The sequence below is a fragment of the Panthera pardus genome, unplaced genomic scaffold (genome assembly GCF_024362965.1).
Source record: "Panthera pardus isolate Hobbes unplaced genomic scaffold, ASM2436296v1 HiC_scaffold_27, whole genome shotgun sequence".
NCBI classification, from domain to species: Eukaryota; Metazoa; Chordata; class Mammalia; order Carnivora; family Felidae; genus Panthera; species Panthera pardus.
In genome coordinates this window covers 28,781,362-28,804,790 of record NW_026526843.1, presented here as the reverse complement: position 1 = coordinate 28,804,790, position 23,429 = coordinate 28,781,362, and the positions used below count along the sequence as shown (strand labels likewise).

The window sequence follows — 23,429 nt, the reverse complement described above, 5'->3', positions numbered from 1 at the left end:
TTTGGGGATCCAACCAAAGATAAATTGAATTTCAGATATATTTATTTGGGGTTAGAAGGATATATTTATGTGGTTTGCTATCATTTCGGCATATAGTTAAGTTATTGGTGGCTGTACCAGTGTAGAAATGACTTATGGGAATACTCTTAAAGCAGTAAGTCTAAAGTTTATTTAAAATTAGTCATTACATGAGTGCCTGGGTGGCTCAGTTGGTAGTGTCTACCGTGGTTTTGGCTCAGGTCATGATCTCACGGTTTGTGGGATTGAGTTCAGGGCTCAATCGGGCTGTGAGCTGACAGTGCAGAGCCTCAGAGTCTGCTTGGGATTTTCTCTCCTCTCTCCTCTCTCTCTCTCTCTCTCTCTGCCCCTACCCCTATCCCCACACTCATACTCACACATCTCTCTCTCTCAAACATTAAAAAAATTTAAAAAGATTAGTCATTACGTAAAAAAACTTGACATAGCCTAAAATCACAGTTTACATATAAAAGAAATGATAGAGGTTTGATAGAGGTTTCCCCAAATTTGACAACAATCCAGAATATCTACATGACATTAATCATTGATGGGTTGGGAAGCCGGAAGAAACTTTTCTAAAGTCTTAGGAAAAACTAAATTGTTTCCCTCTTCTTTCTATAAGACATTATAGTCCAAAAGTGATACCTGATGAAGAGGTAATCAAAAGATATGCAGGGAAAGGATATAGAAAAGGTAGCAAGGAGTTGTACCAGTTAATACAATGAAAAATATAATGTTTGTAAAAATTTTGTCATGTTTGTGGGTTTTGTCAGTTTTTAGAACTTGTAATTTCTTGTCATTTAATGTTTCATTTTAAGTAAATGTTCAGGATTATACCTCATTTTACACTTTTTAAAAACTTAAACGAAACGGCATAAGCTTTAGGCCCCACAAAGGCTGCATCTGCCATTGCCTGTGCAGTGACTATTGATGGTGATTTAGAGTGTTTCATGTTACAGAGGACACTGGCCTGCCCAAGCTCGCATAGATAGTCGTAGAACCAGGATCCAACCCCGAGCCTGTAAGGCTTCAGGGCTTTTTCCCCCCACTTTCCAAAACTGTCTTTTAAAAAAAAGCTTATTTATTTTGAGAGAGACAGAGACAGTGTGCATAGGGGAGGGGCAGAGAGAAAGGGAGGCACAGAATCTGAAGCAGGCTCCAGGCTCCAAGCCGCCAACACAGAGCCTGACAGGGCTCGAACTCACGAACCGTGAGATCATGACCTGAGCCAAAACCAAGAGTTGAATGCTTAACCGACTGAACCACCCAGGTGCCCCCAAAACTGTCTTCTTTTGGATGAAAATGTACAGTAATCAACCCAAATTATAGTAATAATGATAACCTACTGGCCTCTTCTTCAGGGCCATACTCACAGTTGTCACTGAGGGCCCACTGCATTAATACTACATCAGTTGTGCTCTTTCTGGCTTTCACCAGTCCTGCTTTTGGCAACACTACTATCGTTTTCAGCTATTTTGTTGATGTAAAATGTGGTTGTCAGCACCTGGGCTGCCATGGTCCCTTTTTCTTCAAGAAAGGTAGACCCCAGGGCATACACTGGGATCATGCCAGTTCTCAGCTTGGAGGAGAACAGGGACCTCTGGGTCATACCCTTACAATGTTCCAGTATGAGTTTTTTTATGTTTATTTATTTTTGAGAGACAGAGCGAGAGTCAGGGGTGGGCAGAGAAAGAGGGTGGGAGAGGATATCTGCAGTGGGCTCTGCGCTGACAGCAGCAAGCCCGACTTGGGGCTTGAACTCAGAAACTGTGAGATCATGACCTGAGCCAAAGTTGGATGCTTAACTGACTGAGCCACCCAGGTGCCCTTCCACTATGAGATTTTAAACTGCAGCCCTCAGTAGGGCAGGTGGAGGCCAAAATAAGCATTTTGAGGGCCTGTGAAGAAAAGTGAAGCAGGGCTCACCTTCTTGAGTTAGAGCTGACTTGGCTTCAAGCCAGCTTAGGGAAAGCATTTTGCAGGTGTCCTCTCACTCCCAGAGACCGAGCCTGTACTTGCTTTACTCCTTCCTCCCCACTCTCCCCACTTAGCTATTAGTTCAACTCTCTCCCATAAAGGAAATGCCCTTTCCTCAAACAATTCGCCTAGGCCTGCCTTCAGCTCCAAAGCTCTGCCTTCCAGGACATCAGGTACCCGAGGGTGTTGTCTGTAATTGTTCACTTTGTGCTACAAACTCAATTTTCAAAATTGGATCCCAAGTCTCATGAGCTGTCAGACCTTGCTTGGCAAATGTGATGGTTATCCTCACCTCTGGGTCTTTATGACATAGCACAGATCTGAAGTCTTCAAAACTGGCATCAATTTGTAAAAGGTCTCGGTGGTGGAAGACAACATGTGCTAAAACAGAACTCTGAGTGAGGCAGCCTGCCGATCTCCAAAAGCTCAAGAGGAAGGGCTCATGAGAGCAGTTTGGGTGAAAACTGCTTTGTTTATTTTGGTGGGGGTGGGGGGTGGGTTGTTTCCCACCTCCTACAAGGGCAGCTTTATTTTGATATGCAACATAGTTGTGCCCCAAGCACAGATCTTCCCGACTGCCAGGCCCCAGTATTTTGATCTGCCTTCCTCTCCCTCTTCAACTCAGGTGTGCTCCAGTTCTGACCTGATCACCCTGAGCAAACTCATTGAGGGGTTTTGCAATCTTTGAACAATCCTTCAGCCAGCTCCTGTAGTGTCTGCTGAATCCCCTTAATGTTTTAAAATGTTGGGACCTGACCAGTGATATTTCTAGAGTCTGCCCATCCCTTCTTGTGATTTTATATGTCCACTGTATTTTATTGAGGTCTGGCAGGCCTGGCATTTGTGAAGGGACAGTTTTAGGCTGTTTCCCAGGTGATTCAGTAATATAAGGAGCCATTGTTCTCCAGAGCTCTGCCAAACATAATTATGCCATCTAAACATATAAGCACCTCTAGGTAATTCATATCACCAAATGCTTTTTCCATCAAACTCTTCAAGGTGTCTGTGGCTCCAAAGATGTGTGGAGCAGCCTTTCAAATAGGTAAAACCTCACAGAGCAGATGAAAGCTGTCTTCTCTGGCCCAGTCAGACATAGGGATTCAGCAATGGCACTTCTCAAACATAGTGCTGGAAATTACTGATTCCCTACCATGCAGTCTAGAGGTTAATCTGGACACAGAACTTTCTGTAAGGTGGAGAAAGATAATGGAAGGTCAGTACCACTGTCCTGCACCTAAGTCCCCTTGCCAGCCTGAGTCTGCTCTCTTCTATCATGAGCTTTCCTTCTTCCCCTCTCCATTTTTGTTTATTCAGCTAAATAGTAGTTCTTAATCCTGACTACCTAGTATAATCTGTGGAGTTTGTTATAAATTTTTTTTAATGTTTATTTATTTTTGATAGAGAGACAGAGCACGACCGGGGGAGGGGCAGAGAGAGAGGGAGACACAGAATCCGAAGCAGGCTCCAGGCTCTGAGCTGTCAGCACAGAGCCTGACGTGGGGCTCAAACTCACAGACTGCGAGATCATGACCTGAGCCGAAGTCGGACGCTCAACCGACTGAGCCACCCAGGCACCCCTGTGGAGTTTGTTATAAACATCTATCCTTGAGTCTCACCCTCCCCAAGACATCCTAACATTTTCTAAACACCTAGTCTATGCTAGGTCCTATGCCCTGCGCTAGGAGGAGAGGCAATTTAGTCATGATCCCTGCCTCCATGTAGTTCATAGTCAAGGGGCAGAGACAAATACATTAAAATGTATAATTCACAGAGAAAATATGGTCTAACTCCATATTCTTTCCTTTCTTTTAAAAAAATTTTTTAATGTTTGTTTATTTTTGAGAGACAGAGTGAGTGGGGGAGGGCCAGAGAGAGAGGGAGACACAGAATCTGAAGCAGGCTCCAGGCTCCGAGCTGTCAGCACAGAGCCCCGTGTGGGGCTTGAACCATGAACTGTGAGAACACGACCTGAGCCGAAGTCCAACGCTTAACCGACTGAGCCACCCAGGCGCCCCATCTTTCTTTCTTTTTTAAATGTTTATTTTTATTTTTGAGAGAGCCAGAGTGTGGGCAGGGGAGGGACACAGAGAGAGGGAGACAGGATCTTAAGCGGGCTCTGTGCTGTCAGCACAGGGCCCAATGTGGGGCTTGAACTCACAAACTGGGAGATTATGACCTGAGCCAAATTCAGACACTTAACTGACTGAGCCATCCTGGTGCCCCTCCTTGGTCTTTTCTTAATCTAGCTTTTTTTCCTCACAAAACTGTGCCTGTATTAGTAAGGCAAACATAGATTCATTCAACAAGTCCTGGTATATAGGAGGAGGAGGCTTTCTTGGGTTTTTGGATGACATAAATTAAAAATTAAAAAAAAATAGTAAAATGTGAATGTCCATAGAAATTTTATTTGTAATAGCTCAAAACTGGAACACGGCCCAGATGCCCTTCCATGAATGAATGGTCACACAAACTAGTATATCCATACCTTGAAATACTACTTAACAAGAAAAAGGAACAAACTATTGACACTTGTGACAACCTGGGTGAATCTCTAGACAGTTATTCTGAGTGAAAAAGGCTAATTTGAAAAGGTTATAACTTGTGTGATTCTATTTGCATAACATTCTTGAAGTGACAGAATTATAGTGATGGAAGGCTATTTAGTGGTTGCTAAGGGTTGGGGAATTGGAGAGGGAGGGAGGAGGTAAGTGCGGCTATAAAAGGGTAACACGAGGGATCCTTGTTGTGATGAAAATGTTCTTTATCTTGATTGTGGTGGTGGTTATGCAAGGCTATATGTATGATAGAATTATATAGCATTAAACACCCACTGCCCCATACTCTCAGACATAAATGAGTACATTTATAACTGGTAAAATCTGAATAAGCAAGGAGGATTATACCAATGTCAATTTCTTATTTATTTGTTTGTTTTTAAAAATTTACGGCTTTTGCCATTAGGAGATTTAAAAATTTTTTTAAACGTTTATTTTTCAGAGAGAGAGAGAGAGAGAGAGAGAGAGAGAGAGAGTGTGAGCAGGGGAGGGGCATAGAGAGAGGGAGACACAGAATCTGAAGCAGGCTCCAGGCTCTGAGCTGTCAGCACAGAGCTGGATGCAGGGCTTGAACTCATGAACCAGAAGGTCATAACCTGAGCCGAAGTCAGACATTTAACCTACCCAAGCACTTCTCTTGTTTTTTTTTTTTTTAATTAAAAGTTTTTTTGTTTTTTTTTTTTGTTTTTTTTTTTTTAGTTTAGAGGGAGAGAGAGAGAGAGCATGTGAGCAGGGGAGAGGGGCAAAGGGAGAGAAAGAGAGGCTCAGTGCTCAGCATGGAGCCTGATGCAGGGCTTGATCCCACTACCCTCAGATCATGACCTGAGCTGAAATCAAGAGTTGGACGCTCAACCAACTGAGCCACCCAGGTGCCCCAATTTCTTGATTTTGATACTGCACTATAGTTATGTAAGAAGCTAGCATTAGGAGCTCACTATAGTTGTATAAGATGCTAACATTAGGGGCTACTGGAGGAAACAGTGCATGGGACTTCCCTGTACACTTCTTGCAATCTTCTTTGAATGTAATTATTTTGAAAAAATAATAGTACAAGAAGTTACTAACCAGAAGTCAAAGGATTAAAAGCGTTAGACACATTTATAAATGCAAAACTATAAATGGCTACATCAGGAGAAGCTGGGAATATTGTTACTCCTTAATGTTATATAAAGAAGACAAACAGTCCTTCTCCAGGAGTATCAAATTTAAAAAATAGGGGTGCCTGGGTGGCTCAGTTGGTTTAAGCATCTGACTTCAGCTCAGGTTATGATCTCGTGGTTCTTGAGTTCGAGTCCCACATCAGGCTCTCTGCTGTCCATACAGGACCCTCTTTGGATCCTCTCCTCCCCCCTGCCCCTCACCCTGATCACATTCTTTCTCTTTCTCAAAAATAAACATTAAACATTAAAAAAATAGGTAACTTTCATTTTTTCCAACTAAAAAAGATTGTTTCTTGTGGAAAATTTAGAACATGGAGTTCAAAAAAGGTCATTGATAATCCTATCAATTTGAGATAACCATTTTTTTCAACATTTAAGGTATATCTTTTCAGTTTTTTTCTGTGCATAAAATTAAAACAGAAATTTCACAGTCAGCAATAGATTTTTCTTGTCTTTCAAGAGTCTTGTATTAATAGTACTTTAATGTATATACAATATTCTATCATGTGGACACTGAATGAATTATTTACCCAGTCCTCTATTTTGGATATTTAGATTGTTTTCAGTACTATAAATACTACCGCAATACACATCATTGCACTTGCACCTTTGTGTATATCTCTGATTACTTCCTTAGTATAAATTCTTCGTAAAATTACAGAGTCAAAGCTTATGTAAAAATTTTAAAGTTTTTTTTTTTTACGGTTGGCTAAATTGCCTGCTAGAAAGGTTGTATGAATGTTCCTTCTTTGTGGAATATTTTCCAGAGAAAGTTTTTTTGTTGATAATGTTAGCAAGCGGGTAGTAGGCTGGATAGACCGACTGTGGCAAATTTTCTGTCCTTGGTACAGTGTTATAGGATCTAGCAAAATGCAAGGTTCACACTAGGCCCCTAAACAATATTTGCTGACTTAATATCCTTTATAATACATTCCTGGAAACTCTTATGTGGGGCACATGGGAAACAAAATCATCAAAATATTAGTGTGCCTTAGCCCTGAATTACAGCACTGACACCTTGTGAAGTTGTGAGGGAATGAACAGGTACATCTTGATTGGGAGGAAGGACTTGGGAAAAGTTTGGAGACTTTAAAGTGGGAAGTGTGGAAATAAAGGAAACCTCATTTAAAATGGAGTCGGGGGGGGGGGGGGCGCCTGGGTGGCTTGGTCGGTTAAGCGTCCGACTTCGGCTCAGGTCATGATCTCACGGTCCGTGAGTTCAAGCCCCGCGTCGGGCTCTGTGCTGACAGCTCAGAGCCTTGAGCCTGCTTCCGATTCTGTGTCTCCCTCTCTCTCTGACCCTCCCCCATTCATGCTCTGTCTCTCTCTGTCTCAAAAAAATAAATAAACGTTAAAAAAAAATTAAAAAAAAAAATAAAAAAATAAAAAAAATAAAATGGAGTCAGGGGGCACCTGGGTGGCTCAGTTGGTTAAGTGTCTGACTTCAGCTTAGGTCATCATCTCGCAGTTCGTGGGTTTAAGCCCCGCGTCGGCCTCTGTGCTGACAGCTCGGAGCCTGGAGCCTATTTCGTATTCTGTGTCTCCCTTTCTCTCTGACCCTTATGCTGCTTGCCCTCTGTCTCTCAAAATAATAGACATGAAAAAAAATTATCATGGAGTCAGGAAGTCCTGAAGGGGCAGCTCTCATGCATTACCAGTTGCTGGAAGAAGCCTATCTCACACTCCCCAAGAGGGAGCAGCTTACTTACACCAGCAGGAGGAAGATTTTCTCCTTGTCTAGCAACAACCCGGTCAGTGAGAATGCAGTGGAATAGCCCCTCCCAGCTTCCTCCTTTCCCCTGGAAAAGCTGGCCCCTCTCTGCTGTTTTCCGGATCTGCCTGTTAACCATAGTTTTCCTGCCCTGAATTGCAATTCCTCTGCTATATCTGAGTAAAGTCATTTTGCTGGTAAAATAACTGGCTCTTTTGTTTTTTAAGGTCAACATTATACGGTGACCCAGATGGGACCCAAAAGAGATGAACCCCTGAGGAACTAATGACCCTCAGAACCATGTGAAGTACCCACTTGAGTGCCTAGTACTCTCTGCTTCCTTTTAGTTTGGTAAGTCTCTTCTCGGATCCGAGCTCCCTGCTTTCGGTTGAGCTCTCCGACTTTATTCTGGATCTGTTAAAATTGTGTGTGTGTGTGTGTGTGTGTGTGTGTGTGTGAAGGTGTTGTCTTTCCTGGTGAGTAATCTGTTTCCTGAACCTTCTTTTGAGTAATGGGATCTCAATCTGCTAAATTTTCTCAGGAGGGTCCTCCTTTTGGGACCCCAGCCAGTTTTTATGTTTAAAAACTATGGTACTTCCTCATGTGCATTTTTAACTAATTGGGCCAGGTTAACACAGAATAACTTAGGACTCCAGTGGCTGTTATGGGGAACTTTTGATCTTCCCAAACTTTTTTTTTAATATTTATTTTTGAGAGAGAGAGATAGAGACAGAGAGAATCCACAGAAGAGAGCGAGAGACAGACAGACAGAATCCAGAGCAGGCTCATCACTGTAAGCACAGAGCCCCACATGGGGCTCCAACTCACGAACCTGAGTCAAAATTGGACGCTTAGCCGACTGAGCCACCCAGGCACACCTCTTCCCAAACTTTCTTAGAACCAAATTCGAAGCTCTAAAATAAAACAAACTGAATGGGACACCTATTTCAATTAATATCTTGACGCTTCCAAGAGTATCCAAGACTCTGAAATCTTGTTTCTACAAAAACCATTTTAAATTAACCAAGGTGAACAAATAGAAAGAATGCAAAAAACCTTTTGAGGGCTCTTTCTTCCCTTTTGTCCTCTTTGTCTCTGTCCCCACCTCCTTTACATCCTCTGCTTCCTCATTCTATTTCTCTCAGTGAACTTCCCCTTTGTCTCTGAACCTCTTCCCTCTCCCTTCTCTGAACCCAATAGAACCTGCCCCTTTAAAATTAAACTCTTGGACAATCCTGACGCTAAGCCCCTAATTTCTTTCCCATGTCCCCTGGACTAAGGCTGAACTATGAGCCGTAGTGAAAGATTTTGCTGGAGTTACTGACGATCCTTTTAGATTTGACAAGGAATTTAATATAGTCATCCAGACCTACCAACCAGGTTCCTCAGATTTGTACCAGCTAGTTCACATGCTTGTTGGTAAAGGCCAGGCCCAACGCTGGATGAAAACAGCTAATTGAGATGATCCTGAAAAATCTTTAGAACTTTAAATGAGAGATCAACCCCATGCCTTTTTATATGATCAGGCTGGGAAATTGCTAAATGACTTTACCTGGCTCCGTAGGGCTTTCCCAAAACTGTTGATTGGAATAAGATTGAGACTTGCTCCCAGAAACCCATGAACCTGTGCACGACTATTACTGTCATCTCTAAACTGTTATTAAGGAATATTCTGGTCTCCCTATGGATGTTGAATCCACTCAGGTACCCTTCAACTCTGTATTCATTAAAGCGCTGAACTGGGATTTTCCTCTTGTACGTTAAAAGGGCTAGGATGGAATGGGACACTGTCCACGCAGATTTAGTCAATTTAGCAAACTGGCCCACCCACACCCTAGAGAAGTCAACTACAAGGAAGACCACTAAAATCCTTAATTTTCAACTCCCAACAAGCGGAGGCCCATAAAACAAAACCAACCCTCTCCTGGTCTCTGCGATTATTGCAAACAAACAGGACATTGGAAGGAAGATTGTTCCAAACATAAGCGTTGCAGGTGCCTTCAGCCCTCTAACTGACCTTTCAGTGCCCTCCAAACTCCCAACTACAGGACTCAAAAGAACTGCAGAGGCTTTTCTCAATCCTTCCTCTTCACCAACTTGGAGGAAAAACTCTCCAGATTTGGGATGATCTCTCTCTGTCCTTATGACACCAGACGTACACTCTCAGTGCTCAACTCCACTGTTTAAATTTTTTTTGTTTATTTATTTTTGAGAGAGAGAGAGCAAGCAGGGGAGGGACGGAGGAAGGGAGGTGGGGGGGGGGAGGGAGAGAATCTCAGGCAGGCTTTGTGCTGTCAGCATAGAGCCCAGTGTGAAACCAAGAGTCAGACGCGTAACTGAATGAACCACCCAGGCAGCCCACAACCCCACTGTTTAAACAGCCCCTGCTCAGTGTACTTAAATGTTTCAAGTAGTGGGGGTCTCTAATAAACCTCAACAGGTTCCTGTCTTTTAAAAAAAATTTTTTTAATGTTTATTTATTTTTGAGTGAGAGAGAGAGAGAGAGAGAGAGAGACAGAGCGTGAGCCGGGGAGAGGCAGAAGAGAGGGAAGACACAGAATCTGAAGCAGGCTCCAGGCTCTTAGCTGTCAGCACAGAGCCCGATGCAGGGCTTGAACTCAAACCATGAGATCATGACCTGAGCCGAAGTCAGATGCTCGACCGACTGAGCCACCCAGGCGTCCCAATAGGTTTCTATCTTTAAAACAATTCCTTCTTGTTTAGACCCTTTGAGAGATACTCCTTCTTCTTAGTTCCTCTGCCCTATTCATTTATTGGGCTGAGATTTCATAGAAAAATATCATATTGCAATTTTTTTCTCCTGAAAGGGGGAAGTAATTCTAGAATTGATAGCAACAACTAAAATTGCCAACTAGGTGAATCAGATGACCCTGCAACATCTTTTATTTGCTCCATCAGATTTTTCACTGTGATTGATTTCTTTGTGGATAAGGCCAGTCAATATCTCTTTGCCTTTTGGGGAAGGAAAACAGTGTATTTGTACAGTAATGCCCCAGGGTTTTACTGAAAGTCCTTCCTACTTCTCCCAAACCTTAAAAGTGGATTTAGCTGATATCAAGTTACCTGGAAGTTCTGCTTTATTACAATACTTAGGCGACTTGCTTCTCTGCTCCCCTTCTCAGGTGGCTTTGCAGGAAGACAGCCTTTACCAGTTCAGGCTGTTAGCCTTAAAGGGACACAAAGCTTCCCAGGAGACACTGCAGTTTACTCAGACTCTGGTTTGATATTTGAGGCACCTGAGTTCAGAACAAAGACTACATTTAGATCCAGTTAGACTTCATGGCATCCTGAGCTTCTCCAAACTAAGCCAATTACAAGGTTTTCTCAGGCTGGCTGACCACTGTGCAAATTGGATTCCAAACTCTCTTGTGGTAATGATCTTAACCCTGCCACCATTCTTCCTTCTCTGTGGACAATACTCATGACTCCCTGTGTTGGCTTATAGCAAACTCCTTTGGATAAAGTGAGCTTCTTGTGGTTTACCAGTAGTTCTTATTTAAAAGGTGAAAATGGCAAATACTATGTTGGGTATGCTATTACAATTTTTTTTGAAGTCCTCAAGGCAGCAGCTTTGCCCTCAGCTACCTTGGCCCGACAGGTTGAATGATATGTTCTTGCTTGGACCTGCATTTTAGCCAAGGGCAAAACTGCAAATATCTATACCAACAGTATGTAGGCCTTTGGGGTAGCTCCTGACTTTGGGATGCTATAGAAATAGGCTCCCTCACGTACAGTGGGGACAAAATTAAAAATGGCCTTAATGTTCAGGGATTATTAGGTGCCATACTCTTGCCAGATGCTTTGGCCAGTATCAAGATCCCTGCACATTCCAAACTGGATTCCTTACAGGCCAGAGGAAACCACCTTATTGATATTTCCACAAAGAACACTGCTCTCAAAGGAACTAACAACCAGACTTCTGTCATGATCCAAAGGGATATCCCCCGCACAAATGATAATCTCAAAAATTGACTAGAGATGCCCAACAGTCAGCCCCAGAAAGGAAAATCAATATTGGAAACCTAATAACTGTTGGTTCGATTAAGAAAAGAAAACTCTGGGTTGGGCCAAATAATAATCCAGTGTTGCCAGAGACTCTAAAGTTTCCATTACGACTACTGTACATGTATCCAGTCATTGGTCTTCTGATGAAAATGAAAACATTTATGAGGCCTTTGGGGCCAATACTAGTGGGTAAATATTAGCAAGGCCATAGAATGCCTACTTTGCTTGCCCCACCTGCCTGAAATACGATTCAGGAAAACCTGTCTGCATTGTTCCTCGACACTTTAATTTGCCCAATGGACCACTCAAAGTTTGGCAGATGGGTTTTATTCAGCTTCTTCCAATCTCATGCATATAACTATGTTTTGGTAATGGTTTGTATGTTTTCTCACTGGACTGCCACTTTGTGGCTAAAATCCTACTAGAAAAGATCATCCCTACCTGGGGGATCCCTCTTGAACTTCATAGTGACCAGGGAACGCTTCAACAGGTCTGTGCTGTTTGGCCAGTGTTACAACACTTCCACTGTGCTTACGATCCTTAATCATCAGGGCTAGTCAAACACACTAATGACATCCTTAAGAAGAATATGTAGAGACCCTTCAAATACACTGGGCAAAAGCACTGCCATTAGTTTTTCTAAATCTCAGGTCTATCTCTATTGGAACTTATAAACTCTCGCCCTTTGAAATAATCACATGATGGCCAGTGTACTTGGCTCCTGCTTCTTTTTTTTTTTTTTTTTTTTTTTTTTTTTTTTATATTTTATTTTATTTTATTTTATGGACAGAGAGAGACAGAGCATGAACTGGGGAGGGGCAGAGAGAGAGGGAGACACAGAATCGGAAACAGGCTCCAGGCTCCGAGCCATCAGCCCAGAGCCTGACGCGGGGCTCGAACTCACGGACCGCGAGATCGTGACCTGGCTGAAGTCGGACGCTTAACCGACTGCGCCACCCAGGCGCCCCGGCTCCTGCTTCTTTTGATCCACAAATGGTAAAGGAGGATATACTTCAGTATTGAAAAGGCCTAATTGCTTCTGTTGAGAATAACCATGCTTTAGTAGAACAATCTTTCCACAGTGTGTTCCTGGGAGACAAAGACCTTAAGCATCATGCCTTGCAGCCTAGAGATTTCACCTATTGGAAAATACATTTCCAGAAAGACTCTCTTCAACCCTGTTGGAAAGGCCCCTATCAGGTGCTGTTAACCAACCCTTCTGCTGCCAAACTCCAAGGAAATGACTCTTGGATCCATGTGTCACACCTTTTTTTTTTTTTTAAAGATTTTATTTTTTAAGTAATCTCTACACCCAGTGTGGGGCTTGAACTCACAACCCCGAGATCAAGAGTTGCATGCTTTTCCGACTGAGCCAGCCAGGCACCGCCCCCCATGTGTCACATCCAGAGAAAGCACCAAACCCTGACTAGATCTGCATGTCAGCTGATGACCTGGAAATAAAGATTTCCAGGAATTGAAGCAGACGACAGCTGAAGGAGACAGCTTTCCCAAGATGACTGGGCCAGACCTGTATACCTTTTTCTTGCTGCTGCTTCTTACCCTATTTTCTCCCTTTCTTTAATGGCCCAATCTGTTGCAAAAAGGGAACCTTTCTGACTGTTGGATCTGACATACCAGAAACTTTGATCTGTTCTTCCCTATTTATTTTTTTAAAAGTTTATTTTTGAGAGAGAGGGTGAGTGTGCAAGCAGAGGGGGAGGGAGGGTCAGAGAGAGAGGGAGAAAGAATTACAAGCAGGCTCTGTGTGGAGCCTGATGTGGTGCTCAAACCCATGAACCATGAGATCATGACCTGAGCCAAAATTCAGAGCTGGACTCTTAACCGACTGAGCCACCCAGGCGTCCCTATTCTTTGCTATTTAAATATTTTTTGTTCCCCTGAACCCAAGGAAAATACAAATGAGCTAGCTTCTCTTTGTAAGGCTTTTAGAAAAGACCACTTTACAGGAATAAGACAAGGATGTCCACTCTCACCATTACTATTTAACATAGTATTGGAAGTCAGCCTCAGTGATTTGACAACAAAAAGAAATAAAAGGCATCCAGATTGGCAAGGAAGAAGAGAGGCGTTCACTATTTACAGATGACATGATACTCTATGTAGAAAACCCAAAAGACTTCACCAAAAAATTGCTAGAACTAATACATGAGTTCAGCAAAGTCATAGGATATAAAATCAAAGTACAGAAATCGGTTGCATTTCTATACACCAATAACGAAGCAGGAGAGAAAGAAATCAAGGAATTGATACCGTTTGCAATTGCACCAAAAACAGTTAGATGCCTAGGAATAAAGCTAACCAAAGAGGGTAAAAGATCTGTACTCTGAAAATTATAGAACACTGGTAAAAGAAATTGAAGAGGACACAAAGAAATGGAAGAGCATTCCATGCTCATGGATTGGAAGAACAAACATTTTTTTCTTAGTTTTTTTTTTTGAACTTACGTTTTTTTTTTAAGTTTATTTATTTTGAGAGAGAGAGAGAATGCACACACAAGCAGGGGAGGGGCAGAGAGAGAGAGAGAGGGAGAGAGAATCCCAAGAAGCAGGGGGAGGGCAAAGAGAGAGGGAGAGAGAGAATCCCAAGCAGGCTCCAGGCTGTCAGCACAGAGCCTGACATGGGGCTCAGTCTCACAAACCATGAGATCATGACATGAGCCGAGATCAAGAGTCAGACGCTTAACCAGCGGAGCCACCTAGGTGCCCCAGAACAAACATTATTAAAATGTCTATGCTACCTAAAGCAATCTACACATTTAATGCGATCCCCATCAAAATACCACCAGCATTTTTCACAGAGTTAGAACAAATAATTCTAAAATTTATATAGGACTACAAAAGACCCCGAAGAGCCAAAGTAATCCTGAAAAAGAAAAACAAAACTGGAGGCATCATGATTCTAGATTTCAAGCTATATTATTATTATTTTTTAAAGTTTATTTATTTTGAGAGAGAGAGAGAGAGAGAGAGAGAGAGAGAGAGAGAGAAAGCCAGTGGGGGAGGGGCAGAGAGAGAGAGGGATAGAGGATTCGAAGCAGGCTCTGTGCTGACAGCAGAGAGCCTGATGCAGGGCTTGAACTCACAAGCCATGAGATTATGACCTGAGCCGAAGTTGGACACTTAACCAACTGAGCCACCCAGGTGCCCCTCAAGCTATATTATAAAGCTGTAGTCATCAAGACAGTATGGTACTGGCACAAAAGCAAACACATATATCAGTGGAACAGAATAGAAAACCCAGAAATGGACCCACAACTATATGGTCAACTAATCTTTGACAAAGCAGGAAAGAATATCCTTTGTTGAAAGATGGTCTTTTCAACAAATGATATTGGGAAAACTTGACAGCAACATGCATAAGAATGAAACTGGACCACACCATTTTCTTACACCATACACAAAAATAAATTCAAAATAGATGAAAGACCTAAATGTGAGGCAGGAAACCTTCAAAATCCTAGTGGAGAGCACAGGCAGCAACCTCTTTGACCTTGGCCATACCAACTTCTTACTAGATACATTGCTGGAGTCAAGGGAAACAAAAGCAAAAATGAACTATTGGGACCTCATCAAGATAAAAAGCTTCTGAACACCGAAGGAAACAATCAGCAAAACTAAAAGGCAGCCTGTGGAATGGGAGAGGATATTTGCAAATGACATAGAAGACAAAGGGCTGGTATCCAAAATCTACAAAGAACTTAATCAAACTCAACACCCAAAAAACAAATAACCCAGTGAAGAAATGGGCAGAAGACATGAATAGACATTTTTCCAAAGAAGACATCCAGATGACTAACAGACACATGAAACAATGCTCAAGATCGCTCACCATCAGGGAAATAACAAATCAAAACCACAATGAGATACTACCTCACACCTGTCAGAATGGCTAAAATTTAACAACACAAGAAACAACAGGTGTTGGTGAGGATGCAGAGAAAAGGGAACCCTTTTGCACTGTTGGTGGGAATGCAAACTGGTGCGTTCACTCTGGAAAACAGTATGGAGGGTTCTCAAAAAGCTAAAAATAGAACTGCCCTACAACCCAGCAATTGCACTACTAGGTATTTACCTAAAGGATATAAAAATACTGATTCAAATGGGTCATGCACTCTGATGTTTATATAGCAGCATTATCAATAATAGCCAAATTATGGAGAGTCCAAATGTTCATCAACTGATGAATGGATGAAGAAGATGACATATATGTATGTGTTTGTGTGTACACACACACACACACACACACACACACACTGGACACACACACTGGACACACACACATATATACACACACACAATGGAATATTACTCAGCTATCAGAAAGAATGAAATCTTGCCATTTGCTCCTATGTGGATAGAGCTAGAGGATATTATGCTAAGTGAAATAAGTCAGTCAGAGAAAGACAAATAACATATGATTTCACTCCTATGTAGAATTTAAGAAACAAAACAGATGAACATAGGGGAAGGGAAATAAAAAAGAGAGAGACAAACGATAAGAGACTTAACATAGAGAACTGAAGGTTGATGGAGGGAGGTGGATGGGGGATGGGCTAGATGGGTGATGGGCATTAAGGAGGGCAGTTGTTGTGATGAGCATTGGGTGTTGTATGTAAGTGATGAATCAGTGAATTCTATCCCTGAAACCAATATTGCACTGTGTTAACTAAGTAGAATTTAAATAAAAATTTGAAAAAAAAACAAACCAAAAAAACCAAAAGACCCCTTTTAAGCTGGGACAGTTCCATGTAGAATGTCTGCTCCTCATCTTACTCTGTTTAATCATTTTTATTTTTATTAAAACATTTTAAAAATATTCATTTTTTGAGAGAGAGAGAGAGAGAGAGAGAGTGTGAGTGAGTGAGTGGGGGAGGGGCAGAGATAGGGAGACACAGAATCTGAAGCAGGCTCCAGGCTCTAGGCTGTCAGCACAGAGCCCAATACGGGGCTTGAAACCATGAACCGTGAGACCATGACCTGAGCCGAAGTCAGACGCTTAACTGACTGAGCCATTCAGGCACCCCATGTAATCATTTTTTTCCCCCATGTAATCATTTTTAAACTTTATACATGTTGCCTGTCAAACCTTTGTAGAAATGACATGCCTAATAGGGTGATGCTAGCTCTGCTTCAAGATGATCTTCAGCGTTTACCTCAGAGGGGAAATGTCTGACAGTTCTCCCTCCTACCCTTCCCTGTTACTCAAACGTGACATCAGTGGTTTCCAATCTATCCACTTTCCCTTTGATAATGGGTTGTGACCATCAAGGAAGGTCCTTTCTGGCACCAAGGGGACGAAACCACTAAATATGAAAAAAAAAAAACACACCAAAAAATCACAACCCTGATTCCTGTTCAGCAATGCTTTTGAAGAAAGACCTTGATCAAAAGGGGGAAATATGAAAATACAGTAAAACCTTGGTTTGCAAGCATAATCCATTTTGGAAACATGCTTGTAATCCAAAGCACTTCTATATCAAAGCGAATTTCCCCATAAGAAAGAATGGAAACTCAGATGATTCATCCCACAACCCAAAAATATTCATAAAAAAGGATTACAATACTGTAATACACTTCAAAATAATAAAACATAAAATATAAAGAAAGATAAATAACCTGCACTTACCTTTGAGAACTTTCGTGGCTGGTGTGAGGGAGACGGGAGAGGAGGATTATTGTGTAGGATGACTTTCACTATCACTAACGAAATCACTGCTATCTATTGGCTCAATGGAATCTTTTTCTTTTTGTGCAACTTTAACAAGGAACCTATCCAATGACACTTGCTTTTGCCTCCTTTTGAGGATTTTGTGGAAATGTGACATTGCATTGTCGTTAAACAGATTTCATCGCTTGCACTGCTACAGCCTTATTTGGGTGGTGCTTTTCTATAAAAATTTTGCACTGTTTCCCACATTTTACACATCTCCCTAATCTCCTTTGGAGTGAGGGATTCCTCCACCTTTTTCTCCTCCTCTGCACATGAGATCTCCTCTATAACCTCTTGCTGTTGCTCACAATGCAGATTCATCAGTTTGATGGTGGTCAGCTCCGGGCCATGTTCCTCCACCAGCTCTTAAATCTTATCCTCTTTCACCTCTAGTCCCATGATCTTCCCCAGGGTTATGATTTCATCGACAACTGGCGGCTCCTGTTCATGAGCAGGCCTCTCTAAGTCATGTCTGAGAACACAATCAGGCCTCAGTTTTCTCTAAGCAGATGAGGGTTCTCTTGGTGATCCCATCCCAGGCTTTATCGATGATCTTGAGGAAGTTCACGATGTGGAAATGATTTTTCCAAAACTCTTGGAGGGTAAGATTTGTTCCTTCAGTCACCTTGAAGCATTGCTGAAATAGTGCTTTGGTGTAAAGCTTTTTAAAATTCAAAATGACCTGCTGATCCATGGATTGGAGGACTGGAGTGGTGTTGGGAGGAAGGAACCTGACCTTAATGAACTAAGATTCCTCCAGTAAGTCATCCTCAAAGCCTGGAGTATGAGCAGGAGCATTATCCATAACCAGCAAGGCTTTGAGGGGCAGATTCTTTCCTAAAAGGTATTTCTTCACTGCAGGACTGAAGACCTTGTTGATCCACTCAATGAACAAGATCCAGGTGACCCAAGCCTTGTTGTTGGACCTCCACATAACATTTAACTGGCTCTTCTGCACCTTGCATTTCTTGAAGGCTCATGGATTCTTAGAATGATACACAAGCGAGGGCTTGACTTTGAAATCTCCGCTTGCATTAGCACAAAGCAAGATGGTGAGATGGTCTTTTGTGGGCTTGTGACCAGGCATTGCATTCTCTTCTTCTTTAATGTAGGTCGTCCTCTTTGGCATCTCTTTCCAAAAAAGCCCTATCTCATTGCAGTTAAAATCTTGTTCCGGCAGGTAACACTTGGAAACCATGATCTTATGGAACTCAGTAGGAAACGCCTCAGCTGCCTTAGCGTCCGAACTCACAGCCTGTCCGTGCCTCACAATGCTATGGATGCCACCTCTCCTCTTAAAGTTATCAAACCATCCCCTGCTTGCCTTGAAGACTTCTTAATTTTCTGCTGATGTACCTGGCAGTTTACTTATGAGGTTGGTGTACAAGGCCTTTGCCTTCTTGCAGATAAAAGTTCTTGGTCACAGTATCACCTGCTAGTTGCTTCTCATTTATCCAAACCAGAAGCAGCTTTTCTACATTTTCCAGAATACGTGCCATTGCTTTGATATTCTTGTGACTCCTTTTGCTGCATCCAGTCCCATTGTTTCTTCTTTCTTCTTTAATATTGTGCAAATGGTCAACGTAGACTTCTTATGAAGTCTTGCAATTTTGGCCACTTGCATACCTCGTTTGTACTTCTCAGTGATTTCCTTCTTTTTTTTATTTAAAAATTTTTTTTTAACGTTTATTTATTTTTGAGACAGAGAGAGACAGAGCATGAATGGGGGAGGGTCAGAGAGAGTGGGAGACACAGAATCCGAAACAGGCTTCAGGCTGAGCTGTCAACACAGACCCCGCCATAGGGCTTGAACCCACGGACCGCGAGATCATGACCTGAGCTGAAGTCGGACGCTTGCACAACTGAGCCACCCAGGTGCCCTGTTTCTCCTTTTTTTAAAAAAAATTTTTAATGTTTATTTTTTGAGAGAGACAGTGCATAAGTAGGGGAGGGGCAGAGAGAGAGGGCAACACAGAATCCGAGGGAGGCTCCAGGCTCCGAGCTGTCAGCACAGAGCCCGACGCAGGGCTTGAATTCACAAACCAAACTGTGAGATCATGACCTGAGCTGAAGTTGGACACTTAACCGATGGAACCACCCAGGCACCCCTCAATGATTCCTTCTTAACTTCCACCGTAATCATCTCCTTCTTACTGCCTTTCTTTTCAACCTTTTTCTGCATGGGGGCCATTGTATATGCTCGCATGGATGTTGACTACAGTACAGTATTAATGAACTCTTGCCATATACTGTATTTAATGTAACTGACAATAAGGCAGCAGAGGAAAGGGCTATATCTGCCGGCAGCCTGACCTAGAATGAAGCAAAGCATTCCTATGCTTCCTCTTGTATGGAGAAGGAAAGGACTGTCCAGAGGTGCTTTGAAGTGACAAAAAATACACTAGTGCCAGTTATCGGCACCTTCCAGCGTTCTGAAAAATCACTGATTTCTGCCAAACACCGTGGCTTGAGACCAAGCATCCGAGCATGAGAGGTGATCACCCACAATCCTGCAGCGAGAGAGAGAGAGAGAGAGAGAGAGAGAGAGGAAGAACCATTGGCTCAGTTGTGATCATGTGATATTCGGCGTCTTGTACTACTCATATTGCAAGACATCACTTGTTTGTCAAGTTAAAATTTATTAGAAATGTTTGCTTTTCTGTTACTTGCAGTCCAAGGTTTTACTGTAAAGGAAACCTCATTTAAAATGGAGTCAGGAAGCCCTGAAGCGAGACCTCTCACACATTACCACTTGCTGTAAGAAGCCTATCTCACATTTCCCTGCAGGAAGCAGCTTACTATATGTACCCCAGCCTGAGGAAGGAAGAATTTCTCCTTGCTCAACAACAGCCCAGCCAGTGAGAACTCAGTGAAACAGCCCCTCCCAGCTTCCTCTCTTCCCCTGTAAAAGCAGAACCCTCTCCTCTGTTCTCTGGGTTTGCCTATGGTTTGCCATAGTTTGCTTGTCCTGAATTGCAATTCCTCTGCTATTCCTAATAAATTCATTTTGCTGGTAAAAATAACTGGCTCCTTTGTTTTTTAAGGTCAACAGAAGCAGAAACCACCTGTGGTTTCTGGGAACAGACTAAAGGGGTCTGAAAATCTGAGGTTTGCTGAGAAGGGAGGTGGTGTCTGGGGCATTCACATAGTTGCTGTGGGGGTTGGGAGAGAGTGAAACTCTTGCCCATTACCTACTTCCCACTACCCCACTCCTTTAAGCACTCAGGATGTTATTGATCTGGTGGCCTTTATGTAAAACATTAGTGTGCAAACTTCTGCCAGCAGAAATCTGGGCATAGTTATATTGAAATGTGCTTTTATTTTTTATTGGGGGAGGTAGGAGTTTCATCTGTCTTTCTAAGTTTCATCTGACTTTCTAAGTTTCCCCCTTTGTGTCCTCCGTGTGATTATTACTGGTCAAGTGGGACCAGTGGCCAGAGGTCTGGGCTTCCCATCATTGGTGCTCTGCCCACCCTGTGCCTGGAATACAAGTAGGGTGGGAATCCACACAGGCCCCAGGGCTCTCTAGGAAGAGCCCACCATGGTTGTAGAAAAGAATACCATGGCTGGCTCTATTCAGTTACCAGATGGGATTAAATAATAAAAATATGTGAGCACTCAAATTATACCAGACTCTTCTTGGATGACTTTATATCATCTCATTTAATCTTTCTAACAACCTGTAAGATAGATCCTTATTATCCCCATTTTACAGTTGAGGACATGGGTTTAATTAACTTACCTGGGTTACCCAGTTTGTATGTTGCAGATCTAGGATTTGAAATTGGATTTGAAATCTCATCCATCTGATTCCAGACAGCTGCTCCTAACCACTGCCTGATTTGAAGCACACAGGGCAATGTGCTCTTCCTGAATCTATTTCCTGCATCACATGTCTTATTTTCTTAGATTCCACCATTTGAGATTCAATCCTTTGGATCATGAAGGCTTTTCCTACCCCAGAATCCCTTTATTGTTATTATTATTATTTAACGTTTATTTTTGAGAGAGAGAAAGACAGAGCATGAGCAGGGGAGGGGCAGAGAGAAAGAGGAAGACACAGAATCTGAAGCAGGCTCTAGGCTCTGGGCTCGAACTCATGAACTGTGAGATCATGACCTGAGCTGAAGTTGGACACTTAACTGACTGAGCCACCCAGGTGCCCCTAGGATCCCTTTTTTAAAGGTATCTATCCATAGGAGCAGCAATGGCTTAAGCACATTAGATAACATTTGAGTGGAGGAAAATGGGTTGTTAGCTAAGTTCCTCAAAGGACATGGACAGTTGTTTCCTCAAGGTAGTCAGTTTTGGCGAATCAGGAACACAAAGGTCCAAAGAAGAATAGATAAGACCAAGTATACATTTTATATTGGTCTTCTTAGAGATTTGCTACCATTGATAAAGCCAACTCTTTGGGGCCTGCTCTACTGTTTTTGCATTCGAGATCACTTACTAGCACATAAGGTAAATGACACCTTTTAATTCTTCGAGGCCTCTGACTTAACCATCTGTAGCCTTTTTTGCTTTCTTCAAAGTTCCCTTTATTTCTCGAGATTATAGGAAGATTCAGTCATGTACCTGTATCACGAAGGAGTTTTTCCCCTAGCAGGCTGAGATAGCATGCCATCATAGGTCCTTTGATAGTCCGCTTTTGCTGTACATTTTAATGGGTACTTGTTCAGCTTAAACAATCTGTATGATATTAACAGTATATTATTGAGTGCATGTTATATTCCAGACATTGTACTAAGCACTTTACGTGCATGATCTCATTAAAGCCTCATGAATCTGAGAACAAACTCCATCCCAGAAAGGCCAACTTGTTTGAAGTCACAAAGATAGTAGCAGAATGAGGATTTAGGTCTAGTCTGACTTCAGAGTCTCATAACCATGCCTGGTGGTAGCTAGAGGTAGAATGTAATAATGGATTTAAATATAGAAATAGGGGCCCTGAAAAAAGGTGGTAGGGTATTTACTTACTAACAATGTAGTCTGTGCTACCCTCTTGCTGATTCCTGTAGGGATAACTATCGATGAAATAGCACGTTTATTTATTTTTATTTTTTTATGTTTATTTTTGAGAGAAAGTGCACACAAGTGTGTGAGTGGGGATTGGGCAGAGAGAGAGGGAGAGAGGGAATCCCAAGCAGGCTCCACAATGTCAGCATAGAGCCCTACATGGGGCTCGAACCCACAAACTGTGAGATCATGACCTGAGCTGAAATAAGAGTTGGATGCTTAACTGACTAAGCCACCCAGATGCCCCTGAAATAGCACATTTATAATATTATCTAATATAAGCAAATAATAAATAACAATTATTGTTAGTATTAGTTTTTATTTGTAGCAAATATTCATTGAGTGCTTTCTACATGTCAAAGATTGGGCAAGGTTCTGGGGATACAGAAGTAAGCAAAAAATACATGTTTTTTGCTTTCTTGTGCTTATAATTTAGTGGCAGAAACAGGCATTAAACGATCGCTCTGATGACTATGTAATTGCAGAGATAAGAGATCAGAAGGGAGAGAACATGGTTCTCAGGGGGCAAATAACAAAAGAACCTGAAATAGATGGTGGGTTGGGATTAGGGAAGGCTTCCCTGAAGAAGAGAAGTAAGGATGAGTTGGAATGAAGTAGGTGAACAGGGAGTGGGAGTCTGCAGCTGAAATGCACATCTCAGGGAAGGGAACGGCATTACCACATGTCTTAAGGATTTGGTCTTAGTGCTAAGAGCACTGAGAAGTCACTGGAAGGTTTTAAGCAAAGGTGTGCCATGATCAGATTTACATTTTAGTAAGATCACCTGAGTTGCTGCAGGGATAGTGGATTGGAGGGTAGCGAAAGTGGAAGTCAGGGGACCAATTAGCCATAGTCTAGGCTAGAGATGGTGACTTAGACCAGGGTGGTGGCAGTGGAGATGGAAACATATTTTGGAGGTGACAAATTTCTTGGAGGTGGTGCTGATAGAACTTGGTGATAGATTTAGTAAGGAGATGCCAGGGGCACCTGGGTGGCTCAGTTGGTTAAGCATCATGACTCTTGATTTTGGCTCAAGTCATTATCTCACAATTTGTGGGATTGAGCCCCATGTCAGGCTCTGTGCCGACAGTGTGGAGCCTGCTTGGGATTCCCTGTCTCCCTCGCTCTCTGTTCCTCCCTTGGGTGTGTGCTCTCTCTCTTAAAATAAATAAATGTTTGAAAAATGGAGGTATTGGATGGCAGAGGACAGTGATGCCCTTTAATCTTCACAAC

At 42.4% G+C, this 23,429-nt stretch overlaps 1 long non-coding RNA gene across 2 annotated transcripts in view; it reads left to right on the top strand.

The window, feature by feature from the left end:
* The window catches only part of LOC109250732 (uncharacterized), a 32,767-nt gene extending 12,270 nt beyond the window's left edge, over nt 1-20,497 (top strand). Inside the window, exons 3-5 of one of the 2 annotated variants that reach the window (XR_002073149.2) lie at nt 7,649-7,772; nt 18,039-18,552; nt 19,965-20,497. This is a non-coding gene — a long non-coding RNA (uncharacterized LOC109250732). Of the gene's footprint in view, nt 1-7,648; nt 7,773-18,038; nt 18,809-19,964 lie in introns of those variants that run through there. The other variant, XR_002073148.2, reaches the window with a different exon arrangement.
* Nucleotides 20,498-23,429: the final 2,932 nt, after the last annotated feature.